General features: G+C 38.4%; 1 protein-coding gene across 5 annotated transcripts in view; it reads right to left on the reverse strand.

The window, feature by feature from the left end:
* LOC115136021 (opioid-binding protein/cell adhesion molecule-like) overlaps positions 1-13,342 on the reverse strand; it is a 442,403-nt gene that overhangs the window by 118,647 nt on the left and 310,414 nt on the right. The gene's annotated exons all lie outside the window — the stretch shown is intronic.

Below are 13,342 nucleotides of genomic sequence, written 5' to 3' on the forward strand. Positions count from 1 at the left end.
CAAAACAACTTGGAACACGGGGGGAAAAAACTCAGACTGGGAAAAATCTATTTGAACGGTCATCCAACTCGGAATTCCAACTCGGGAACCTTTCTAGATCTCCTACACAGATCATACACGTAACGTTAGCTAGCGAGCCAGCCAGCTAACTTTAGCTAGCTAGCTAACAGTACGCTTTAACTTGCACGACTCTACCCGTATACATGGTTGCCCTTAGTTTGAAGATGTAATCTGGAGACAGGGGTTTTATACAGCAGCCTTCTTTCTGTGTTCTCTTTGCATTTGGCAATCAGCTCTCTGCTTCCACTAGGCATTCCACTGATTTCAAAACTCGGTCAACTTCTTCCATGACAATGACACGGTTTCTTCCCCATCGTTGTCATCAGAAGACTAAAATGTCTGGTTCAATGAAACCTAAAATCAGGGATTTTCTCATTGTCTGATTAATTTTCAGAGTCAGAATGGCACAAAAATCCTCTAGAAAGTAGTCCATCACAATGTTTTACCACTGAGCTTGGTCGATAGCACTATTAACTTCAGGGAAGCAATGTTGAGAACACTAGCAAAACTTTTTCAGTTATTCATGATATCTTTCAAAAAAAGCAGCGGTAGACAGGATTATCCACACACACTTAAAAGCTCATGATATAGACATTCTACATGTCAGACCATCCATTATCTCAGCCAATCATGGCTAGTGGGAAGGTTCCTGTATTTTTCCCTATTAAAACAAACCAGGCTCGTTATTTAACCATTTTATTTGCATTTACAGATGGCACATACGTTTGTTATTAAGGCACATGAAAGTTCACGTTACAGAAAGCATTTCTGCCCAAAAACGTATTTAGATATATATTTTTTAAATGTTCAAATGCCTCTCCTGTGAAGTAGCAACGTGCCACATATGCCTAGTTTCCTGAAACGGGTCACATATTTTCCCTGTTTCTTTCCAGTTAGTTAAGGATGCCTTTGGAGCCTGAATGGTGTATGTTTCATGTACGAGCGAGTCGCAGGGGAACACAAGTGTATTACCGGCTGTGCAGCTTAAAAGGAATAATCCAATAAAAATCATGAAACTCCTGTTAATTTGGTGAAAGCCTATGTTCTATCAGTAGGTTAAAAAAAATGTCCCCATGATTTTACTTCTAAGTGGTCCGTCTCTGAAAATCAGGAAGTCATGTAGGAATGCGTCATAGCTACATAATTCTCGACTGGAGTGTGTTATCCCCTACCACATTTCATAACGCTTTTAAAATAATGACCTGCACTCCAGATCGCCAAATCAGCCAATAGATCATGAGCATACTTGTCTGGAACACATCCATCCGTTTATATCATCATGACAAAGTATATATTTCGCTTAGATAAAGTCAATCTAAACAGTGTACCAAATTATTCAACCCCGTTTCTCCTTCAAGTACCAAGTCACAATGCGCCCTGTGTGTCCGAGGGAAACAGCGATATTACAGAAAGGAGGAGATCGGAATTCCATTGGGCAATGAATGGAGAAACACCCCACCTAACTGACTATGGACCAATGTTGTCATACTGCGTCACACGATTAATAAGCTAATTGTTATGCAATCCCTTCTCAAAGTCAGGATGAGTCGAGAAACATGCCTATTTTCCTAATGTCATGATTTCAAAGCTATACACTATTACAGAGAACAAGTTCTCACAACTTGAAAAACATTTGCAATGTTGTACTTCTTGTTCACGACATTCATGCTAATGTTCAGTTAGAGCTAGCGCCCAATATTTATATATATATATATTTATTTAACTTTTTTTAACTTGTTTGGGATAGGGGGCAGCATTTTCACTTCTGGATGAATAGCGTGCCCAGAGTGAACTGCCTCCTACTCAGTCCCAGATGCTAATATATGCATATTATTATTCGTATTGGATAGAAAACACTCTGAGGTTTCTAAAACTGTTTGAATGAGGTCTGTGAGTATAACAGACCTCTGTCTCAAAAACATGAGAAAAAATCCAAACAGGAAGTGCGAAATCTGAGGTTTGTAGTTTTTGAACTCACCCCTATCAAATACACAGTGGGATATGGGTTATTTTGAACTTCCTAAGGCTTCCACTAGATGTCAACCGTCTTTAGAACGTTGTTTCAGGCTTGTCATGTGAAGGGGGGGCCGGATGGGAGCTGTTTGACTAAGGGGTTTGCCTACAGCCTCATTCTCAGTCACGCGCTTTCACTTGAGAGAGGTAGCTCTCGTTCCATTGCTTTTCTACAGACAACGGAATTCTCCGGTTTTAACATCATTGAACTTTCATGATAAAAACATCCTAAAGATTGATTCTATACTTAGTTTGGCAAGTTTCTTCGACCTGTAATATAACTTTTTGAACGTTTCTTCCAAATGGACCAGATCGAGCTTATGGATTTGTTTACCAAATGCCCAAACAAAAGAAGCTATTGGACATAAATGGACATAAATGTTGGACATTATTGAACAAAACAAGCATTTATTGTGGAACTGCAATTCCTGGGAGTGCATTCTGATGAAGATCATCAAAGGTAACTGAATATTTATAATGCTATTTATGAATAATGCTGACTACCCAACATGGTGGATATTTCTCTGGCTGGTTTGGACTCAGAGCCGTTCTCAGATTATGCTTTTCCGTGACAGTTTGGGTCTAGAGTGTCTCCCCCTTCGAATAGGGGGATGACCGCAGCAGCTTTCCAATCTTTGGGGATCTCAGACGATATGAAAAAGAGGTTGAACAGGCTAATAATTGGCGTTGCAACAATTGCGGTGGATAATTTTAGAAAGATTATCTAGCCCAGTTGATTTGTAGGGGTCCAGATTTTGCAACTGTTTCAGAATATCAGCTATCTGGATTTGGGTGAAGGAGAAATGGGGAGGCTTGGGCAAGTTGCTGTGGGGGGGTTCAGTGCTATTGACATGGGGTAGAGGTAGTCAGATGGAAAGCATGGCCAGCCGTAGAAAAATGCTTATTGAAATTCTCGATTAACGTAGATTTATCAGGGCTGACAGTGTTTCCTAGCCTCAGTGCAGTGGGCAGCTGCGAGCAGGTTCTCTTATTCTCCATGGACTTTATAGTGTCCCAGAACTTTTGGGAGTTAGAGCTACAGGATGCACATTTCTGTTTGAAAAAGCTAGCCTTTGCTTTCCTAACTGCCTGTGTATATTGGTTCCTAACTTCCCTGAAAAGTTGCATATCGTGGGGGCTATTCGATGCGAATGCAGTACGCCACAGGATGTTTTGTGCTGGTCAAGGGCAGTCAGGTCTGGAGTGAACCAAGGGCTAGATCTGTTCTTAGTTCTACATTTTTTGAATGGGGCATGCTTATTTAAGATGGTGAGGAAAGCACTTTTAAAGAATAACCAGGCATCCTCTACTGACGGAATGAGGTCAATATCCTTCCAGGATACCTGGGCCAGGTCGATTAGAAATGCCTGCTTGCAGAAGTGTTTTAGGGAGCATTTGACCACTGCCATTATAGATGCAGGCAATGAGGCCGTGATTGCTGAGATCCTAGTTGAAGACAGCAGAGGTGTATTTAGAGGGCAGGTTGGTCATGTTGATATCTATGAGGGTGCCCATGTTTACATATTTAGGGTTGTACTTGGTAGGTTCCATGATCATTTGCGTGAGATTGAGGGCATCTATCTTAGATTGTAGGACGGCTGGGGTGTTAAGCATATCCCAGTTTAGGTCACCTAACAATTGACTCATATTCACTCCTTGAAGGAGAGCTCTCCTTGTCCCAGAATTGCCCAGAATGCAACGCACAGCCCATTGACGATGCATGGGCAATGTACACAATGGTCAGAATTACGAATCAAATGGAGTATCCCCATCTCATAAGTAGCTCTGTGGGAAAGAAATGTACACTGCTCTCAATCTGGGCAGAGATGAACTGCAAGTTGAACTCAGTGAGATAGACTCCTGAATTTATATTCAGTTTGTTTTAGCGATTTTACAGCTAGTTAGCGCCTTCACATGCTGATATTGACTTTGGTATTATTGTGTGTATCCAGCCCGCCCAGAGCGAAAGAGAATTTTGGGCATTTTAGTAGACTAGAGCTGCAACAGATTTCCCAAAACTATTGTCACGTTTCTGCCCACCTTGTTATAAATTAAATTAAACATTTGTTCACATTGTTTTCACAATTGTTAAAACCTCTTGGGGCTAGGGGGCAGAATTTTCACTTTTGGATAAATAGCGTGCCCAATTTCAACTTCCTGCTACTCATGCCAAGAATAAGATATGCATATTATTCATATATTTTGATAGAAAACACTCTGAAGTTTCTAAAACTGTTTGAATCATGTCTGTGAGTATAACAGAACTTATGTAGCAGGAAAAACCCTGAGGACTAACTGTTCAGAATTCTTTTTTCCCCCATCTCTGTTCCCTGAATTGTCTTTGCCAAGGGATATTTCATAGGAACCCGTTTTCAGTTCCTACCGCTTCCACTGGATGTCACCAGTCTTTGGAATTTGCTTGAGGTTATTCCTTTGTGCAATGAAGAAGTAGGCCATCTTGGAACTGGGGAAACTTTTGTGAGTTGCGCAAGACGTGAAAAGCAGCGCTGGTTTGTTTTCTTTCCTGTATTGAATACAGATTGCCCCATCTACAATTTGATCTATTATTAATGTTTAAAAATACCTAAAGTTGTAATTACAAAAGTAGTTTGAAATATTTTGGCAAAGTTTATAGGCAACTTTTGAAATATTTTCTAGTGACGTTGCGCTTTATAAATTGACATTTTGGAAATATATGGACGGAATTAATCGAACAAAAGGACCAATTGTGATGTTTATGGGACATATTGGAGTGCCAACAAAAGAAGCTCGTCAAAGGTAATGCATGTTTTATATTTTATTTCAGCGTTTTGTGTAGCGCCTGCAGGGTTGAAATATGCTAGCTCCTTTGTTCACTACTGGTGCAGGCTATCAGATAATAGCGTCTTATGCTTTTGCCGAAAAGCATTTTAAAAATCTGACATGTTGGCTGGATTCACAACGAGTGTAGCTTTAATTGAGTATCTTACATTTGTGATTTAACAAAAGTTTGAATTTTATAGTATTTTATTTGAATCTGGCGCTCTGCATTTTGCCTGGCAATTGGCCAGTTGAGACATTTGCATCCCGCCTATCCCTAAGATGTTTTAACACTATTTAACACTGTTAATTATAGGAATTATTTTAAATGTAGGACGCTAATGGCAATTGACAAAAGACATAAGGAATTGTAACGCCATCTGGCAGCAGCAGGACTTTCAGACTCAGAGCTGAACTACCACAATCATTGGAGGGTTACATTTTAGTAATGCGGTCACTGGTTGACAGAGGCTGTTGTACAAGGAAAACATGGCTGAGATGATGTGTCGAATCTTAGATTGAACATCAACTGTGAAGAAAATGCACTAGTAGACAAAGATCTTGGCTAGTTAGCATATAAAGGCTCATGTTTATCCCTCACTATCAAGCTTACTTACGCATGTGCTTATCACAACCTAAATAATGTGGCTAACGCTAGCTGTTCAGCAAGGTGAGAATGATAATACCACCACATAAAGATGTCACATGACTGTGGGACTAGACTCATCTGTCCAGGAAGATAAGAAGCTCAGAAGACCCTCAGTCTACCATGGTCACCATGGTAACATTCACCACTGGGCGCTAATCACCAACATCAGTACTGACAGATTATATGTAGGTGGACGAAACTCAAATATTTCTCATCATTCACGTAGTATCACATGTGCATGCGACAGGCAGGTAAACTGGTCATCTTTGTACATCCACGTCGCCCAGAGTCATTCGAACACTTATTTAGTGCTGCATTCAAAATGAGGACGGAGGAGGAAACCCCCAGCTTGATCGGCATGCAGCAGCCGGTCTTGTTTATTAAAGTGAAGTTAAGTGAGCACTATGCCTCTGCTCTGAAAATGTATGGAGATTTGATTCAGTCCAGTAACTTTGATTCATATTGACAGCGATTAGGAGCAAAGATACATTAGCTGACAACATGGGAGGGACAAGCACCATTGCTAAGGAAAGATTGTATCAGAGAGTTTGAGGCAAAGTGTTGTGTAGAGTTCCCCCTCCACCAAATGAGAGAAAGGTTTTCTGCAATAAATACTGTATTTATTTCCACTCTTGCTACTCATACAGATACTGTGCCTTTAGAAAGTATTCAACCCCTTGACTTTTTCCACATTTTGTTCTGTTACAGCCTGAATTATCAATTAGAAGTCGACCGATTAATCGGAATGGCCGATTAATTAGGGCCGATTTCAAGTTTTCATAACAATCGGAAATCGGTATTTTTGGGTGCCGATTTTTTTTTTTTTTTTACACCTTTATTTAACTAGGCAAGTCTGTTAAGAACACCATCTTGTTTTCAATGATAGCCTAGGAACGGTGGGTTAACTGCCTCGTCCAGGGGCAGAACGACAGATTTTTACCTTGTCAGCTCGGGGGATCCAATCTTGCAGTTAACCAGTCCAACGCTCTAACCACCTGATTACATTGCACTCCATGAGGAGCCTGCCTGTTACAAGAATGCAGTAAGTTGCTAGCTAGCATTAAACTTATCTTATAAAAGACAATCAATCAACGACTGTCGTTGCTCCAATGTGTACTTAACCATAAACATCAATGCCTTTCTTAAAATCAATACATTTTTTTTACATATATTTTTAAACCTGCATATTTAGCTAAAAGAAATCCAGGTTAGCAGGCAATATTAACCAGGTGAAATTGTGTCACCTCTTGCGTTCATTGCACGCAGTCAGTTTGGGCCGCCTAATTTGCCAGAATTTTACATAATTATGACATAACATTGAAGGTTGTGCAATATAACAGGAATATTTAGACTAATGGATGCCACCCGTTAGATAAAATACGGAACGGAATAAACGTTTTGTTTTCGAGGTGATAGTTTCCGGATTTGACCAAAGGCTCATATTTCTGTGTGTTTATTATAGTTAAGTCTATGATTTGATAGTCTGGTTGTGGGGTGGTAGGCAGCAGCAGGCTTGTAATAGTGAAAGGTATATGGTTTAGAGAGAAATAGTCGACGCGTTATAATTCCTGTAATAACTTGAGGCTGAACTTGAAAGGGGTTCCTTCGTTATTTTACCGTTCATGTCTTCCATAGAGAATGTCTTGATCTACTTCAAATAAGGTCTGTGTTTCGTGCAGACTTAAACTGCCTCGGAGTTTTGATACCCGTGTAAATCTCACTCGGATAAGGTAACGTTTGTTAACATATTTTCATAAATCCACTCTACAAAAAAAAAAGATCTTTGCTTATATTTAGCCAATATTGATCAGAGTTACCTTGTCCTATGGATATCTACACAGTTATAAAATTGGCAAGGTGGTGTAAGCCTACACGAAACACAGACCTTATTTAAATGAATCTAAAAATATCCTATGGAATAAATTAATGAAGGAACTACTTTGCAGATTTTGCTAGGTGTCATGGGAATTATGACTCGCATTTTGGTAGTCAATTCTTACCATGCCCATTATTAAAATAGGATTTCCTGCATATAGAAATTAGAGTTTTTGTTTTCAACATTCATCACAGGTAACTTAAACTCTATTTTTATTCAAACAGTTGAGAGTATTTGTCTCCTAAGCAGACTCTTCAGTATCATTGACACTTCAGAGCTGTGTGTATGTGTGTGTGTGTCGTGGAAATTTCCTTCATTACCAACTGATGAGAGAGCAAATCACACACACGAGTCAGAGTTATGCTTAATCTTCACCTTTAATAATAATTAAGCTTTTGCAATAGCATTTTGACTTTCAACAGTTCAGTATCTCTAATGAAAAGTTGAGAGTCCTCAACATAATGGCAAATGGGATCCTTTATAGCAAAGATCCACCCCCTCATAGACGACATGACAAAACACAGGTCTTAGGAACTTACACAAAGAAAAAACCTTACTTCAGAGAGAATATCCCCTAGTCAGACAGAGTGGGCTATAAATTATCGTTCAGTTTGGTCTCCTAAACAAAGCTCTTATCTCATCCTTGGTACAAAATGGTACCAAGACATTACCCCCACCCTATGATATATATCAAATTGACATTTAGATAGAACCAATTCTGGACAAACTCACAGAGAGGAGAGTGACCCTATAGGTCAACAAAGAGGGAGCATAGAATGATTCCAGACACTGCCACCCTCCTTTCCCCGATGAGAAAAGTAGGGAGTCACTGGCACACAGAAAAGATATGTTTACACATGATGACCCCTTGACCTCTCCCCTCTCTGCGGCCCATGCAACTTAGAACAGATAACTGTCAATGGCCACCACTATAGTACAACAAAATACATTCTTATGAGAAATAACTCATAAGCATATCATGAAAATAAAACATCTTATCTATGTTACCCAACTAATTCTGATCATTCCACAACATGTGTTTTACAGATGGCAGAGAAAAGCAGAGCACCAGTGTAGGACTATTACATGGAATTGGCACCAGGGAAAGCAAGGTGTCTTATTTGTGATAAAGATGTAAGCATGGGGTCAGCAACGGCTAAATCAAAAAATACCACCAACCTGTGAAATCACCTTAAGAACACCCATCCAAAAGCCCATAATATGTATTATATTAAGTTAAAATTAAGGTGTTCATTGTTCATTCAGTATTGTTGCAATTTAAATTATTACAAAAATGTGTGTGTGTATGGGGCAGGGTGACAGGGTAGCCTAGTGGTTAGAGTGTTGGACTAGTAACCGAAAAGTTGCAAGTTCACATCCCCAAGCTGACAAGGTACAAATCTGTCCTTCTGCCCCTGAACAGGCAGTTAACCCACTGTTCCTAGGCCGTCATTGAAAATAAGAATTTGTTCTTAACTGACTTGCCTAGTTAAATAAAGGTAAAAAAAAATATATATATATATATATATATATATATATATATATATAAAAAATACATAAAAAAAAAAAAAAGAATGAATTGGCCGATTAATCGGTATCGGCCTTTTTGTGTGTCCTCCGATAATCGGCATCGGCGTTGAAATATCATAAATCGGTCAACCTCTATTATAAATGGATTACATTTAGATTTTGTGTCACTGGCCTACACACAATACCCCATAATGTCAAAGTGTAATTATGTTTTTGGAATTTTTTACAGATTAATGAAAAAATGAAAAGCTGAAATTTCTTGAGTCAATTAGTATTCAACTTCTTTGTTACGGCAAGCCTAAATAAGTTCAGCAGTGAAAACGTGCTTAATAAGTTACATGGTGTGTTTAACATGTAATGTGATTTTTGAATGACTACATCAGCTCTGTGCCCCACACATACATTTACAGTACATACGGAATGTATTCAGACACCTTTACTTTTTCCAAATTTTGTTACATTACAGCTTTATTCTAAAATTAATAAAATGACTTAATCAATTTTAGAATAAGGCTGTAACGTAACAAAATGTGGAATACGTCAAGGGGTCTGAATACTTTTCGAATGCACTGTATCTTTAAGGTCCCTTAGTCGAGCAGTGAATTTTAAAGACATATTTAACCACAAAGACCAGAGAGATTTTCCAATGCCTTGCAAAGAAGTGCACATACTGGTATATGGGTTAAAATATATATTTTTTAAAACAGACATTGAATATCCCTTTGAGTATGTTGTAGTTATTAAATCACACTTTAGATGCTGTATCAATACAACCAGTCACTACAAAGACACAGGTGTACTTCTTAACTCAGTTGCCAGAGAGGAAGGAAACCACTCAAGGATTTCACCATGTGACTTTAAAACAGTTAGAGTTTAATGGCTGTGATAGGAGAAAACTGAGGTTTGATCAACAACATTGTAGATACTCCACAATACTAACCTAAATGACAGAGTGAAAAGGAGGAAGCCTGTACAAAATAAAAAATATTCCAAAAGATGCATCACGTTAAATGTGGCAAAGAAATCAACTTTATGTCCTATGTCCTAAAGTGTTATGTTTGGGGCAAAAACAACAACATGAGTAACACACTTCATATTTTCAAGAATGGTGGTGGCTGCATCATGTTATGGGTATGCTTGTCATCGGCAAAGACTAAGGAGTTTTTTGGGGGGATAAAAAGAAACCGAATAGAGCTAAGCACAGGCAAAATCCTAGAGGAAAACCTGGATATTAAACCGACAAGAACAGCCTGACAATAGTTTCTCACTGAACTGGGAGAACATAGGTATATTTAAGAGGGGCTGATGCCTGCTGAGGTAAGCATTGTGCTAACTCAGTGACAACAACAATAACTGCACTACTCCAGTCAAACTGTAGTCAGATCTACAGTGGCCCATACATACACAACCCATTCAGATTTTCATCTGAAGGGAATAAGAGACAATTGTATCCATTGTTACACCTAAACCAACAAAAAGAACTAACATCTCTTCTGTTGTGTCTAATTGAACAAACATGGTGTCATGAAATGTAAATGTTTTCAAAGAGTATGAAGCAAGAATAATTCAAATTGTGTCGGATCACACCAGGGAATAGTGTGATTGAAGTATATTTCTTCCCACACAAAATATACAACTGGAAGTTAAGAACAGCACAGTCACTCTGTTAGCCTATAGCACTTATTTCAGACCATATTTCTTATTTTACGGACTTTGGTAGTATATGTTCAAACTGAGGGCCCTTTTCAATCAAAACAAGTATGCCTATACATATTTTCCAGGTTTAAGGCACAACAACATTTATCCAGTGCTGTGCCAAAGTGTGTTTTGAATTCATGTGGATGTTGAATGTCTTTCAGTTGTCATTGTTTCATTGATGAAATGCATCTAAAGCTGCATATTCTCAGTGTAAGAAGACCACAGTTATTTTTTCTTAAACCGGAAACATCCGGATAACAGATTTTGCATGCAGCCTGCCCTCAATGTGTTGTTATGGCTTACGACTCTCAGAAAGAAAGTTATTTCCTCTCCAGTTGTGTCAAGATGATGACAGGCCCTCTGTCTTGCAGTAAAGGCAACCTGCAAATTAACTTGTCAAAATTTCTAGCATAATTGCACGGTGATCTCTTTATGACTTATCATCTCCTGCTAGTCATATTTAGATCATGGCATCTGATGAGTCAACATCACGTCAGTTATGCAACACGCGGCTCAAGTTATAAACAATGGCTTCACTGACAGAAGTTTTTGGGATGAAATGTAGCATATGAATTAGCGAAAGTTTTTGCTTAAGCCATGAAAAACTTAAATCACTTTTGTTCTAACTTCTATCAAATTGATACAAATCCTTACAGTGAGTCCTAATTTGTATAATTGTTCATTATGCATGCCCCAGTGCATTGCTGACTACTAAAAATGCAGTTTCCATACTGCATTCAGGTAATACAGTAATTGTTAGTATCACTGATTTACTGGAGGTAACCATGACTGCTGTGACCTCAAGTTAATAACTTGCACTTTGAATCATGTAAGAATATTTATTATTGTTATATTTTGAATAATTTCATAATGTCAGCCCCCACTCCCTGTCCTCACCTAATACTCATTCCAAACATGGCAACTCCCTTTTCAGATGACCACACAGCTTGGCTATGTTAGTTCCGATGCTGATATTACATTCCATTTCAGAGCATATGCTTTGAAACCTAAATATCCTGAGGATTCATACGGATAGCTCCGATTACTGTCCTTAAGAGAGTATATACAGTGGGGCAAAAAAGTATATAGTCAGCCACCAATTGTGCAAGTTCTCCCACTTAAAAATATGAGAGAGGCCTGTAATTGTCATCATAGGTACACTTCAACTCTTTGGTCTTGGCCATAGTGGAGTTTGGAGTGTGACTGTTTGAGGTTGTGGACAGGTGTCTTTTATACTGATAACAAGTTCAAACAGGTGCCATTAATACAGGTAACGAGTGGAGGACAGAGGAGCCTCTTAAAGAAGAAGTTACAGGTCTGTGAGAGCCAGAAATCTTGCTTGTTTGTAGGTGACCAAATACTTATTTTCCACCATAATTTGCAAATAAATTCATTAAAAATCCTACAATGTGATTTTCTGAATTTTTTCTTCTCATTTTGTCTGTCATAGTTGAAGTGTACCTATGATGAAAATTACATGCCTCTCATCTTCTTAAGTGGGAGAACTTGCACAATTGGTGGCTGACCAAATACTTTTTTGCCCCACTATAAATCTGATTAGAATCCTGTTGCCCAAAGAAGTGCTGAAAATAATCTATTTATAAAAGCACTGTCATGACGCAGCTACTTTATACGTATGGAGACATCTCTGAAAGGCAAGTGATTGGCGAGTTGAGTTAAATTAGATACATATTACCAGGGCAGCATGATGTTTCATAGACAATATGAAGCTAAATAGCTGGATAGTGGACATACAGCTTCAATCAAGCCCTCTTGTAACCTACCTGCATTGAAAATGAGTGCAGGTTTCATTAAACTAGAAAAGTGTCATACTATATCAGACAAGTTTATCAATGTATCTGTGTGCATTTTGCAATCAAGCCCCTACGTGTTTGAGTTTCATGTGATAATTGGATTAAATAATAAATATCACTTGTGCACATATGCAGCCCCCACAGGTGATTGAAAAATATAATTTTATATATAATAGTATGCCCCATGTAAATTAAATTTGAATTCAATTAGTATGATCAACAATGAGGTTTTGTCAGCAAATTGTTGGGCAGGTTGACCTGGGGTCAGTAAATTCAGGTCCAGCAAACTGCAAATGATATATATATATATATATATATTTTTTTTTTTTTTTAATGCAAGCGACATCAAAAGAAAAATGGTGGACTATGTGTTATTTATGTCTGCAATAGAGTTCCAAAGTAAGAGTCAAAAAGCAAATGGTCAAACAGGGAAATGGTTCCAAACATTTTAGAAACCATTATTTTTTCCCATAAGGTATTTTAGAAACACTTAACATAAGGGCTGTGTTTCGTGTAGGCCTATCCTGGCGTGATGTTTTGATAACCATGTAAATCTCTCTAGGACAAGGTGACTTTTATCAATATATTTGCCTGTATTTACACCCCCCCCCCCCCACACACACACACAAATAATAATTTACAAAATTGAATATGCCATCATAAAGAACTACAAATGCCATGATGAGACTGCCGAATGTCCCCTTTTATGCTAATTATCATTTTCGAATCTGAGAGTAAGTAGAGACAAATATATTGATAAAAGTCACCTGGTTATCAAAACGTCACACCAGGATAAGCCTACACGAAGCACAGCCCTAATTTTAAGTGTTTCTAAAATCCCCTATGGGAAAAATGAATGGTGGAAAAACGATTGGATCCATTTCCCTGTTTGACCACTAGGTT

Source organism: Oncorhynchus nerka, linkage group LG10 (assembly GCF_034236695.1).
Source record: "Oncorhynchus nerka isolate Pitt River linkage group LG10, Oner_Uvic_2.0, whole genome shotgun sequence".
Taxonomy (NCBI): Eukaryota; Metazoa; Chordata; class Actinopteri; order Salmoniformes; family Salmonidae; genus Oncorhynchus; species Oncorhynchus nerka.